Raw genomic sequence first — 13,957 nt, forward strand, 5'->3', positions numbered from 1 at the left:
TAATCAGGGACGACACTTTCAGCTTTTGTGATATTTTTCGTTTAAAGAAAGTCTCTTCTCAGCAAAATCCTGTTTAGGCGGAAAGTGTCGTTCCTGATTAGCCGATGCGGACTGCACAGGTTTATCTAGGACAAAACTTTACGCACATGCATTAAACCCATTTTTTCACTGAGCACGGCTCAAATCTTTGTTCATATAAACGCAACTATGATCAATTCAGAAAAGAAACTACACAGATTTTCAAAAATAGCGAAATATTGTCCCAAATCGTGCAGGAATTTTATTTATTCATCTGACTGGTCCTTGCTAAGCATTTTGTGATTCAAAAATGTGTGAGAACAAGATGAAATTTAATGGACCTCTCGACCACTGAAAAGTCTCCAAGCGCAGCACGTTGAAACCGCAAATTATTATTGATTTGAGTTGTTACTTTTAATGCCGCTTTTTGCAAAAGTTTTCTTCTTGTAAAACAACTGTGATAATACTTAATATAATGATCACATTCTATATATTGTTCAAACAAATATATAAAGAAATATAACATGTATGTAAACAAAGAACTGTACATTCCTTTGATAAGTCTTTTACAATTTTGCACTTAAGAAATTTAATGCAACATTCCACATGCTATCCTATTTCAAAAGTTCTACTCTACAATCAAAAGACGAAAACTTATCACTTCATATTTTAACAAAGATACCATTGTTATTTCGTTACTTGAAAGACTCTTAGAACAACGAACTGAGAAATGACGTTTCAACATCCGTGCATTTAATATGTTAGGTTATCACCATGAATTAACCTAATTTTTTTGCTGTCTAACGTCGGCATCGACTTTAAGATATAGATTGATACCATTCCATAGCTTCAAAACGGACTTAGCTTTGTGAAAAGGGGGTTTAATGCAAGTGCGTAAAGTGTCGTCCCAGATAAACCTGTGCAGTCCGCACAGGCGAATCAGGGACAACACTTTTCGCCTAAACTGGATTTTGCTAAAAGGAGCCTTTCCATAAAGGCAGACAATGTCGTTCATTATTAGCCTGTGCGGACTGCTCATGTATTGAACCCCATTTTCACAGAGCACGACCCAAATGTAAACATACATTGACATTGCATAAGATAAGCACAAGTTAGCTTTTTTTAGCATGGTTGGCCGTTGTCTAAAGAAACTTAAAAAAGCTAGCATCATAGGATTTATTAACAGGCATAATCAGATTTCATATGCATCGAATCAATATCAGTAATAAAATAGAAACAACAAATATAAAAAATACACTTGTATGAATATATAATCTTTATTTTGAGTATGCAAAAATAAATATAAAATTGTTTGTTATTATAGTTCGTTGAGACAAAAAGCTTACCCTAAACACCACGGAATGAAGCAGAGTCTGTCACTGCGGTTATAATTACTTAACCCATTTAAGCCTAGTGGGCTATTCCATCCTTCTAAATTGGATCAATTTATTTCCAAACTTAGGGATGTCTAGTATATTTATTTCTATATTTAAAATATTTCTTACAGAAATTCCTGTTAGCAAATAGCGAAGACCCAGATGATGTCTACGCTGTTTGCATAGGCCTTTCTTCTAGACGCTAGGCATAAATGGGTTAATTTGCTTTATAACAACACCACTCTGTCCGTGTCTTTCGATGGAGTTCAATTGCTTCATACACAGCTTCGAACCTTAAAATAAATACCAATCTTTCGATAAATCCTTGTCAAGTCTGAAAAACAACAGAAGAATAACAGATTTCAACTTAAGTGTTTTTACTTTTTTTATATTTATGCAAAACTTGTATACAAGTAACGAGGCAAAAATATCAATAAAGATATTTTGGAAAAGACAATAAGTAAATATGAAGATATTACATTTAAGCATTACATGCATTTGTTAAAAATGACAATTGATAAAATCTTACTGTGTGGTTTATTTAATACTTATGTTCATTAAAAATACATTTGTTTGAACAATACACAATACACATACTGAGGCATACGTTATAGAATCTTAAAATAATGTGTTCATATTAATTGCTGAATGTGATTTTAGTAGACACTTGCATTGGGCATTTATCACTTTCATGCACACACAAAGTCTTGGTGAAAACGCTGTTAATACCTAGTGTGCTTTTTGCATAAACACATGTTACGGAAAGTGGAGTTACTGAGCTCACCAGCTAAGAAAATGAGAATTATTTTTTCGAATGTTTATGCATATAGTGCGATTGCCTGATGGAAGCATCAATGTGTTCATGCAAGGTGATATATACTGGTTCTTCAGTTCGCCTTTTTCACTGCTGAGAAAACCTTATATATGACCTAAAAATGCACAAACAATGAACCGTATCAATCGTAAACAGGCACTTGCGTATAAATTATTCAATAATCTTTTTTAAAATATGATAATGCGTCTATGGGATTTATACCGAGGATTTTACCGCCATTTTGAAAACCAGTTATTATTTTTCTAACTTACGCCACACCAGTAACTTACTTTCAATCTATCCCTGATTTGTAATTATTCGTCAATACACCATCTGCAACGAAAAATAATTCGTCCTGAGATCATTTGCCCTAGTTAAATTTGCATACTAGCAATCTATTTATGCCTAGCGTCTAGAAAAAAAGGCATTGGCAAACAGCGTAGACCCAGATGAGACGCCGCATGATGCGTCGTCTCATCAGGGTCTGTGCTGTTTGCTTAAAGGAATTTTTATGAGAAATATTCTAAATATAGAAATAAATATACTAGACATCCCTTGTTTTGGAAATAAATTGATCCAATTTAGAAGGATTGGAGAGTCCACTAGGCATAAATAGGTTAAAACAATATATTTTTTTCCTCTCGTGCCTTTCTTGAAACGGTTTAGAGACTAGTTAACGATACTTTTTCATTTGTTTATTTATTTTTGTCTTAATGTTATATGTGTTCGAAAATATGACATCATACTATTTGTTTACATACTGGAAAGTACAAGGATTTTTAACGGAGAGTTACAGGGTCGTCAATATCGCACTAAAACTATCTGATGTAGGTTTTAAATTATTGAAATGCTCCTTTAAAAAACAATTTTTCGTGTACATTTATTTTAGATATAAAACTGGTTTTGCACTGATAAGTTTACCGATATCTTAGATTGAGTTAAAAAACAGAATTTGAATTAGACTATATTGGATTATTAAATGCCTAGTGACTGATTTTTCTTAAGCTGTTTTTTTATTAACTAGAATTTGATTGACGTGATACAAACCACGACGAGTTCAATACTAGCTGACAAACAACACAAAGGACGCATAGTCTTAATTGAAAGATTGTCGTTTATTTAGTTAAAGATGAAAGCGATTAACATTTACTAACAATGAACACTTAATTTTGATGTTTAAATTGAGTTTGTAGAAATAAGGCGTTCTAACCTGAAAAAGTGAATTACACAGCAGCCTCCCTTATAATGACCGGTTAAAACATGTGTTGCACGAAAATAATATACGCTGATGTATGGTTAAATAGGAAATTCAACATCAAACACAACTTCATAAATTGTCATTTATCGATGTCGCAAAGGGTCATTCATTTTAACAATAATTTCCACATGAATCATCCAATATTCAATATAGTGCATGAAACGGAAGTCACCCAAACCAATATATTTTGAAGCGTCACACTTTCTGTCGCTATATATTATCAGCACTTATTTTTTTTTTGTAAGTTATATTTACACAAAAACACTATACAATTAACAAAACCCCTTGTTGCCGATGTTGTTTGTAATCGAACTCGTAAGAATTTTGCAAACTGGATTTTTCCTGTGCTCAGTGGTGAACTGGTGCGGTCAGTGATTTTTTTCCCGTTCAACATATTTTTTTATCCTCGTCAATAGGTAAGTGTTGATCGAGGGCATTCCACTGCATGACATACATGCATGTTATAGCAAAGTTTATACATTTAACAGTATAAAGTTTTTACATAACAATATAAACTTTTAATGCTCCCCAAAAACCAAAAAAATAGTTTTTTGGAGGGAGCATATAGTCGCCGCTTCGTCTGTCCTTGCGTGTGTCCGTGTGTCCGTCCGTCCGTGCACAATTTTTGTCCGGGCTTTTTCTCAGCAATTAATGACCGGAATTCAATTAAACTTTATGGGAAGCTTCACTACCAAGAGGAGATGTGCATGTTATCAGCCGGTTCTGGTCGGATGATTTTTTCACAGAGTTATGGCCCTTTGAAATTTTCCATTAACTGTACATATAGTGCAATTCTTGTCCCCTCCCCCCCCCCCCACCAACTACTAGACGTTTCCTTTTATCTGAATATATAGTGCAATATTGTGACAAAAAAAAACCTTTGGGGAGCATCACCCGTCTCCGACGGTTTCTTGTTTTTATATAGGAGCAGTTAACAAAACAGTTCTTTTGAGTCCCATATCACAAATTCTGGAAAAGAGGTTACAAAAGTTCCCATTCTTTGCTTTTACACGATTTATTAAAATAGTTAATTTCGTTTAGTATATGACAATACAAGGACAGGTATTATTGTGCAGCTTTTACAATGATTGTTTGTCGTCCGTTCTTGTCGCATACTCTTACTTTATCAATTGTCTGCTCTGAAACTCTGAAACTGGTTGGTGAAATTAACCATACATATTTGGAATGTTCTCTTTTCACCAATGAATGTAATGCTTCAAGCCACACAACTTATTTGGCATAGTAAATTTAAGTATAGATAAGAAACATATTTTATGTATGCCAATATATCTGGTGGTTAGTTACATGGTAGAAATCCGTCTTTTTTGCGCTTTAAAACTTAAAATGAATCGCGTTTATCGAAATGGACGTTTACGTCTAGAAATCCTACGCTCGGTTTTAAAAGCGGTTCCGTTTGAAAAATAATAAATTACTTGATACCTAGGCTATAAATCAAATTTTATCTATGCCAATTAGAATATATCTGGTGGTTACAAGGAAGAAATCCGTCTTTTTTTGCGCCTTAAAACTTAAAAATAATCGCGGTTGTCGAAATGGACGTAATCCTACTTTCGGTTTTAAAAGCGGTACCGTTTGAAAAATAATAATTACTTGCTAACTAGAATATAGATTTAATGACAATTTTGCACACGTTCAAATTGCATCTATATGTATTGATTACCATGTATTTCATATCAAGGTCAGAGGCTTTCGTGTCAATATTGAAACTAAACAAGTCTGTTTTGTTAAAGGGTGTTGAAGGTAGACAAATTCGCCCACTAACCTGACTATAACAGACATCTGGTCAGGAATAAGAAGTTGAACTTCGAAATAAATTCACAGCAATTCTCAGAAGTTGACATTGTACCTTATTCCACAATCCATTCCATACCGTTAAAAACATTTTTAAGGCGCTAGTTTTTTATATGATACCTTCAAGTCTATTTAGCGATTAATGGCTTGTTTGGTCTTATTGTTTATAACTATCAAATCGATGGTGTGGAATTGTTGGTGATAATTATGATATTGTAGAGTACCGTAATATGTTATTGGAGTAATATATGATTACATCGGTACAACCGTTCATGGGTCACGCTTAAGTATCACTGCTGTCGCTTTCTTGATAAAGAATGCCATACCCAATTTTACTTTTTACATGTCAGATCAAAGCACAATAATGGAATATGTTTCTAGCGTATACATTATGTATGACATTGAGAATCAGTAATAAACCCATTGTTTACAGCCTTTTTGATCTGTAATGTTAATGTGTTAATTATTGTATTTGATAATTAACATATTTTGGTACATGTATGGTGCTATTAAAATAATAACTAATATTTCGCTATATTGATAGCTTATGGTAACGGTTATGCGATAATCACATTTTTCGTTGCATTTATGGAATAGTATTTCGAAAAAAAAGATTCGTAAAAAATGGTCTTTCGTGATAAACTAATTGCTAAGACTAAATATGTGTAAACGTTACATGTGCATTTTCAATTAATAAATCCTTTTCATTTTACCTGCAAATGCTTGTGAATATTAACAAGAAATATCTTTAAAAAAGATATACGGCGTTGATTGTGGTCGATGTTTATGAATGATCAAAAGTTATCTCTATGAGATAAAAAGTAGCGGATGCCTTTTTTCTGCGCAGTTCTTAGCTACATCACAAGCAAATCAATTACGGGGTGTTGCGCCAGATATCGTGGCTTATTTTGCTTTCTGTGATATTATTACTCAGATATCTATATTTACAGAATAGAAAAACACAAGAAACATGAAAATAAACGAGTGCATATAGGTCAGCCGGCAATACTCGAATCTTATTTAATTGCATAATTATAGTATAGTGAATTATTGTGCTCATGCTTAATAAACTGGTCTAAATGGATAAATATTTCTAATAAGTTTTATCAAAATTGGTCCTTATCATGCAAATGTTGAAAACATATTAAAAATCGATGATTGACATACCACAATTATATCGCCGAATATCTTTATTTAGTATCTTTCTGATCAAAACAGACTTCAAGTGCACAAAGTTTACGAGACGGCGTTTATATAAAGATTTCTGCAACTGACCGCAAATTGACCTTGATATCTTGCGGATTGGAATGCGATGCATTAAAGTTAGGTAACAATTCTGCTGCTGAAACGACGGCTTGTTTACGCCAACTGTACACGACCAAGTCAACAGCTGTGCCAAAAATATTGATATATCGACAAAGCGACTAAACGAACTATTTGCTCCATCAGACAAAAATAGCATAGATTCCATTTTTTTCCTTCAATGAAAATATCGCACCCCTTCTGCGAACTCCGGTGATGAACTGTATATAAACTCTGACTTTCACACACTGGCCGCGAATTGATCCGAAACCTCGCGGGTTGAAATGCAATGCAAGTAAGTACTAAATATGAGAATATAGCCTTTAGTATAAACGCTTTTGCGATGGTAATTCTCTGAAAATAAAAGGTGAACGCACAAACTGTATTTATGTCGAAAATTGATTGTAAAACTGTTCTATCTATTGAGCCTTTTCATCAGAGATAAAATTGTTTCATGCAGTAAAACAGTGTTACAAAGACGCGAATATGTTTCCAATGTTCTGGTGTTATACTCAAATCAGCCAATGGAATAAATGAAGTGTATTCATTCGTACCTAGCCGCGGGAAATTTTATTTGAATATTATTGGACACTTACAAAGGTCAAGTCAGGGTGAAAAGCTGGCTTAATACAGCTTACGCCGAAAAAAAGTACTTAAACTAGAAATTGCGCGACAGAGGCCGACGCGTATCCCCACGCTGCATGTTTGACCCAGGGGCGCCCCAGGGTTAGTAATGGGGTCATGCATAGTTGAGATTGACCGTATTGACATAAGAGAAGTTCAGTATCAATAAGAAGTGAATCGGTTCAGAAAAGCAGAAGTTATAGTAAAAGGAAATTTTGGGTGGGTGTGGCCTATGTTGGCGGGGCACCCCAGGGTTGGTAATGGGGCCACGCATAGTTGAGATTGACCGTATTGTTATAAGAGAGAAGTTCAGTATCAATTAGAAGTGAATCGGTGTAGAAATGAAGAAATTATAGTAAAAGGCAATTTTGGGTGGGTGTTGCCTATGTGGGCGGGGCGCCCCAGGATTTGTAATGGGGCCATGCATAGTTGAGATTGACCGTGTTGTCATAAGAGAAGTTCAGTATCAATTTAATGTGAATCGGTGTAGAAATGAAGAAATTATAGCAAAAGGCAATTTTGGGTGGGCGTGGTCTATGTGGGCGGGGCGCCCCAGGGTTGGTAATGGGGCCATGTATAGTTGAGACTGACCGTATTGTCATTAGAGATGTTCAGTATCAATTTGAAGTAAATTTATCGGTGTAGAAATGAAGAAGTTAATGTTAAATAACATAAAAAATGAGGGAAAATCTCTGACCCGGCCCCACCCCAGCCCCCATAATTTTGACCCAGGGGTCAGATCAAAATTCCAAAAAGTGCAGGGTCGCACATATGCTCATAGCTACCATGTGTGTAAGTTTCAAGGTTCCACTGCGTATAGTGTAAGAGGAGATAGTGGCCAGTACGGACGGACGGACGGACGGACGGAAGACGTAGATTACCACAATATCCCCACTTTTTCTCCAAAATCGTGGGGATAAAAACAGGCATATGTTAATGACAGTTATGATATGCAACAGCTAAGTTTAACGTACACAATTGCAGTATATTGTTAATTGCATTTGTATACATTACAAAAATACAGTTAGAATTTTAAAATATGTGTGTGCTTATGAATGGTAATATAAGATTTTTAATTATAAATTTGATTCAAAATTAAACAAGTCAATTCATATAAACCCCGCATACCATTTTGCTCGGTATGTTCCGTCTAATCGCACGTATTTTCTATTCCTGACGATCTAACGGCTATTACTCCAGAGTTCTACACAACCATGCGTGTTTACAGGAAACGAATTAAGGGCTATTCTAACACGGCACGTGCCAAATTTAATATAAACAAAGAAGAAAATCGTCCATGGGTTATTCTGCAACAAATTATGGGCGGAGCTTATACTCTGAAAGCACGCGCTGTAGCTAAACAAAACATGCCGATACATTTTCCACCAGCGTAATAATCCGGTATTTTATGAATGAAAGTCACGTGACAAAATACTACGCTATGAACAGAAATGCGTAAAATTGACCCAATTTCCCACGGTGTTCGTCTGCTGCTTCGATACTAAAATGGCTGACGTTGATTTAACACTATTTGTAATTTTTTCTGTACAGTAATTTTTTCTGTACAGTATCGTCAGTTTATTCCAATTTATTGTCACATATACCGTGTTGTTTTCTTGTAGATGTAACACTCTTGCGTTAATTTAAAGTGTACAATGAAGACATGTTAGTTTACGCAAGTTGTTGTTGTTCCTATTTAACCAAACGTGAGAAATGAAATGAGATTTTTCCATCCAATTTGGCTGTTATTGAGGGCGGAGATGTGATCGACAGAACAGCCGAAAGCTATTTTTATGGGCGGAGCTTCACATAAAATAGTATGCAAGAAAAATAAGATACATTTTATAAATCTTTAGTAAAAATCGTGTTAGAATCGAAATAATTCGTGAACGTTTTAGTTTTTTGTCGAATAACCCACGGCCGGAAGTTTAGATGCGTGGTTTCAAATCACTCGTGCTTCGCACTCGTGATTTAATCCCTACGCATCTAAACTCCCGGCCGTGGGTTATTCGACAACAAACTATAACGTACACGAATTATTTCTTAAATCTGCTACACCTTATATTTTTTAAATAAAGTATTCCGAGACCGTGCATGGTAAAATACATGTGATAAAACGAGCTCTGTTCAAATCGTCGCTGACTTTTCTTTCTTGAACATATAAGCATATTGGAAATCATAAAAGTTGTAAAAAATGCTAACAGAGGTAAGGCGGCTGGTACTTATGGTATTCCATACGAGGTGTTAAACAATAGAACAGCGATAGGTTTCTTACACGCATTGTTTAACGTGTGTTTTAACGTGTGTGACAGGAAGGATTCCACACGAGTGGGGAAAGGGTATTATTAACCCTATCCCTAAGGCGTGTACGGCCGACCCTAGAGATCCTTTATCATACAGGGGCATAACTCTTGCTAATACTATGTATAAATTGTACAGCTCTGTTTTAAACAACCGTCTATGCAAATGGGTCGAAAATAATGATAAGGTGGTCGACGAACAGAATGGATTTCGTAAACAACGTAGTACAGAAGATCATCTCTCTTCTTTTACCAATCTTGTAGATACCAGGATACTTTGTGGGTCTTGGTAAATATGCACCCACTACCGCTGTCTCTGGGGATATGGGATTAATGAACATGGATAATGCAAGAGTTAATTTCAAAGTTTTCAAATGGTGCAAGGGCAGAAGTACTGTCTGCAGAAATTGGCGTTTTTCTGTTGCAACCATGTTTCGGTCTCTACAGGTAGACGTGTACAGTAGGGGCTGTAGCTCGGTTAGCAAGGCAATCATGCTAAGGGAAGTGTCAAATGAGCTTACTAAGAGACACATGCACAACTGGCAGTTATCCATTGACAGAGAAAATAGTGTAACCGGCAATGGACATAATAAACTTAGAACATATAGACATATTAAACCTTTTTATGAGCCTGAACTTTATTGTACTATAAACATGCCTCTATCTCACCGATCAGCAATTGCTAAATTCAGATTAAAATAGAAACTGGTAGATATATTGGCCAGCCACTGGAGGAAAGGTCATGTCCGTTTTGTGCCAATGTAATAGAAAATGAAGCACATGTTATCATACACTGTCCCGAATATATAAGTGAACGAAACTCCCTATTTATAAAGGCCAATGCATATGATAGCAACTTTAGTCAACTGGCTGACTGTGATAAATTTAGATTGTTATTCTCCACCAATGCAATTGTTCGAGATGTTGCCAAAACCTGCTTCTTAATTTTAAAAAGTAGAAATGCAAAGCTGTACAGATAGTTTTAATATTGATGTACATACACATTTTACTTTTTTGTTGTATATAACTTTTCTTTGCATGGTATATCTTACCTTTTCTTGTATTATTTTATCTCGGTATAAATATACTTGCTTTATATTTAACTAAAAGATTTTATGTGCTTTAACAGGATGTTTTAGTATTAGAAAGGGGCACTTACAGTGTAAAAGCACTGCAAATGCTAGTTTTAATTATACGTTTTATGGTATGTATTTGAATGCTTACATTATAGTCTCTTATAATTCAAAAATGAATGGCATGGTTAACCCTGTTTGTAAATTGTTGTATGTGAAACCATGATGAGACTCTAATAAAGATATTTATTATTGTATGACGTATTAAAACACAAAGTATATTGTATGACACCTCCTACATTAACACTTAATAAAACTTAAACGATATGAAACTATTATGTTTACTTTTGGGTAAATATCAATTGATATTCCAATTCAAATAAACAGTAACTTTTTTCAATTATATATTTGCTTTGTTATATTGATGTATTCATGATCCAGTAGGATTCGAATTGAAACCACAACAAATCGTGCACCTCAAAAAGAGTATAAAACACTACAGTATCGATAATGCAAATATATTTAGTGGTGTTTGATTTTGATTTCAATTATGCAGATTTTAATATGTTTGTCCCACACGACCAAAGCGTCCCCCTTGGCATATTTTAATAACTTTGAGAACAATAGTAAACTGAGCGTGAAATAATTTGATGAATGTAAAAGTACACGATTTTTTATTTGAAGAATATATAATATCATATAGGTCGTCAATATTCCCCCTTTAAGCGGTGTAAGTCAGAATAGATTGAGGGTAGTATTATCGATTACGTTTGCGTCATATTGGATATTTAAATAAATGGCTCTGAATTATTTGTTAAATTTGCATGAATGCAAACTGCGTTCCGTTTGGCCGGTATGTTAAGATTTCGTCAAGTTAACAAATGCAATATAAATAATAACTGTTAAATTCGTTTAGGTTTAATTTGTTATGCGATTCAATAAATTCATAATTCAAACATGAAATTAAATGATATAATAAAATATTGCTTTAATATACTTTGTATATTTAATTTTCAATTTAAATAAAAGTAATCGCTACGCTACTATTGAATGAGAACCTTAGGGTTGGCAGTGTTTAAAATAAACTCGTTGAAATCAATATTGATGAATCAAAGAAATATAAGAAAATACAAGTCAAAAACATTTAATTAATTTGATAGTCTTAATATAAATGCAATCCATACGCAAGAAACAGTCATGTTTGCACAAGAAATAGCAAATTATATGGAAATATCATTTACCTTAACTCCCTCCCACATATATTCATTTATTATGAAAGTTAATACATCTTACATTTTGTTTACCGTCTGGATATCACCTATAAAATACAATGTTGCTATAGCAACGCATTTATTTTTTTAAATTGTAACACTCATTTTATCCACATTTTAATAGCTTTAATATAATATGATAAAGCGAGGTTTACAGGGAATTTTATCACAATAATCATACATAAAAAGTTAGATGCATATATATATATATATATATATATATATATATATATATATATATATATATATATATATATAAACATCAACACATTGTATACATAGTAGTTATTAATTTTCTCAAGAACCGGGTCTTAAAGGGAACCGTATTTGACTATTATTTTGATTTTGTTTTCATATTACGTTCCTGTGTTGAGCATTTAACGTTACTTATATAACATTGAATTGTATGTAAATTAACTGTAGTCTGATAATCAATTTAATAAACATAACATCCCTAAACATATTGATATGTTAAACAGTAACTGTCAATGACTGTTTCGCCCATCCTAACTATCGACAAAATGCATCGTTTTATCTTTGAATAGTACTTATCACATCATAAGAAAAAAGACAAACATTCGTTTTGAAAACGAAAAGTGGATTTAATTTGTTTGATTTAACAAAGAACAACATTCAAATATTAGAGTCAGTCCATGCTATCCTTTCATCAAACGTAAAGTAATTATTTTTATCTTGCTTATAACAAGCTTATATACATTCGCGTAAAACAAAACCAGGCATTGTACTGCAACAATTTACTATTGAATAAACATTTCATGTAGGCTGTGCTATGATTAAATCTTGAAATTCATTGAAGGTGGTTTCATGATTTTATCAGAAATTTGTGGTAAAACAATTTCTTGATGACCAATATTCTTCATGGATCGTTGTTTGATAATACGACTTAGAAGAAACCCCTACTAATAGCAAAGCTTTGTAACAGTTTTAATGACAATCATTGCAAATTATTTAAGAGAATGGTGTAACTAATAACTGAATAATTACTTAATAAAATTTATACAAATACTTGGAGCTTTCAAAACAGTGTAAGGAGACTAAGGGGTATCCAATTTATTGACTGGTGATTATTTTCCATACCAGTAATACGCCAACACAATCAAATTGGCACAATTATACCATCAAGCTGTTAACTTCTGTACGTTTAAAAGAAAAAAAAGTGAAAGTAAACGTTTGCATTTATAAGATCTTCATTTTATTGTTTTTCAAGAACAAAGTGCTTGTGGTAGCTCAAGCATATGAAATTGTGAATAGCTAGGTAAATTCCAAAAAATGGATATGCTCTTTTGTGAAAAAAGCACTATCAGCTGACATGTATGTCAAGGGTATAGAACAAGTATTGAATACTGCATCAAAGCGTGTAAAAGTTTTCCTAATGTTAAACAATATAGAGTTGATCACCATTGAAAATTACCAGGTGTCTTAGACATATTTATGAACTTGAGTGTTACGAATTCCGTTTAATTACAACCGTTCAGACGAATTGTTGCTTAGCCAGAACCGAAACAATCTCACATGTTGACAGTAACTGGCAATTAACGTCATAGCTGGTTTATGCAGAATTCTAAGAAATTAAAGTATAAAAGGATGGGTATTGACATACTTGATTTGCTGAAGCATACTAATTGGAAAAATAATTCAAACGTACATATAAGATAGCTATTGAAATACCTGAGTGGATATTATATAATATAGTTTAATTAAAACAATTATGCTTATTTTGATGGTGTTCTTAAGTAGTCACACTTTATTAAAAAAATGAATAATATATATATTGTAAATAAAATATAGTAATACTTTCACAAAACATTTTGATGTAGAGATTGATGCATTATATTACTACTTAGCTGTTGCTTCAGTGCATGCAAAAAAACGTTACTAAAGCAACAACGAAAACCAAAACATCTATCCACAACTGGACTTCACTGTGTGTTTTTTTAAAATCCGCACAGTTTTGTATTGTCTTTAAAACGACAACTGGCTGTGTATTGACAACGAGATTATCATTGAATAAGATTAAGCAACTACATTGGATTCTAACTACCGAACTCTAACTAGATACATGTAGTAAGTAATCAAATATGATTGAAC

This window comes from Dreissena polymorpha, chromosome 1 (genome assembly GCF_020536995.1).
Source record: "Dreissena polymorpha isolate Duluth1 chromosome 1, UMN_Dpol_1.0, whole genome shotgun sequence".
Classification (NCBI taxonomy): Eukaryota; Metazoa; Mollusca; class Bivalvia; order Myida; family Dreissenidae; genus Dreissena; species Dreissena polymorpha.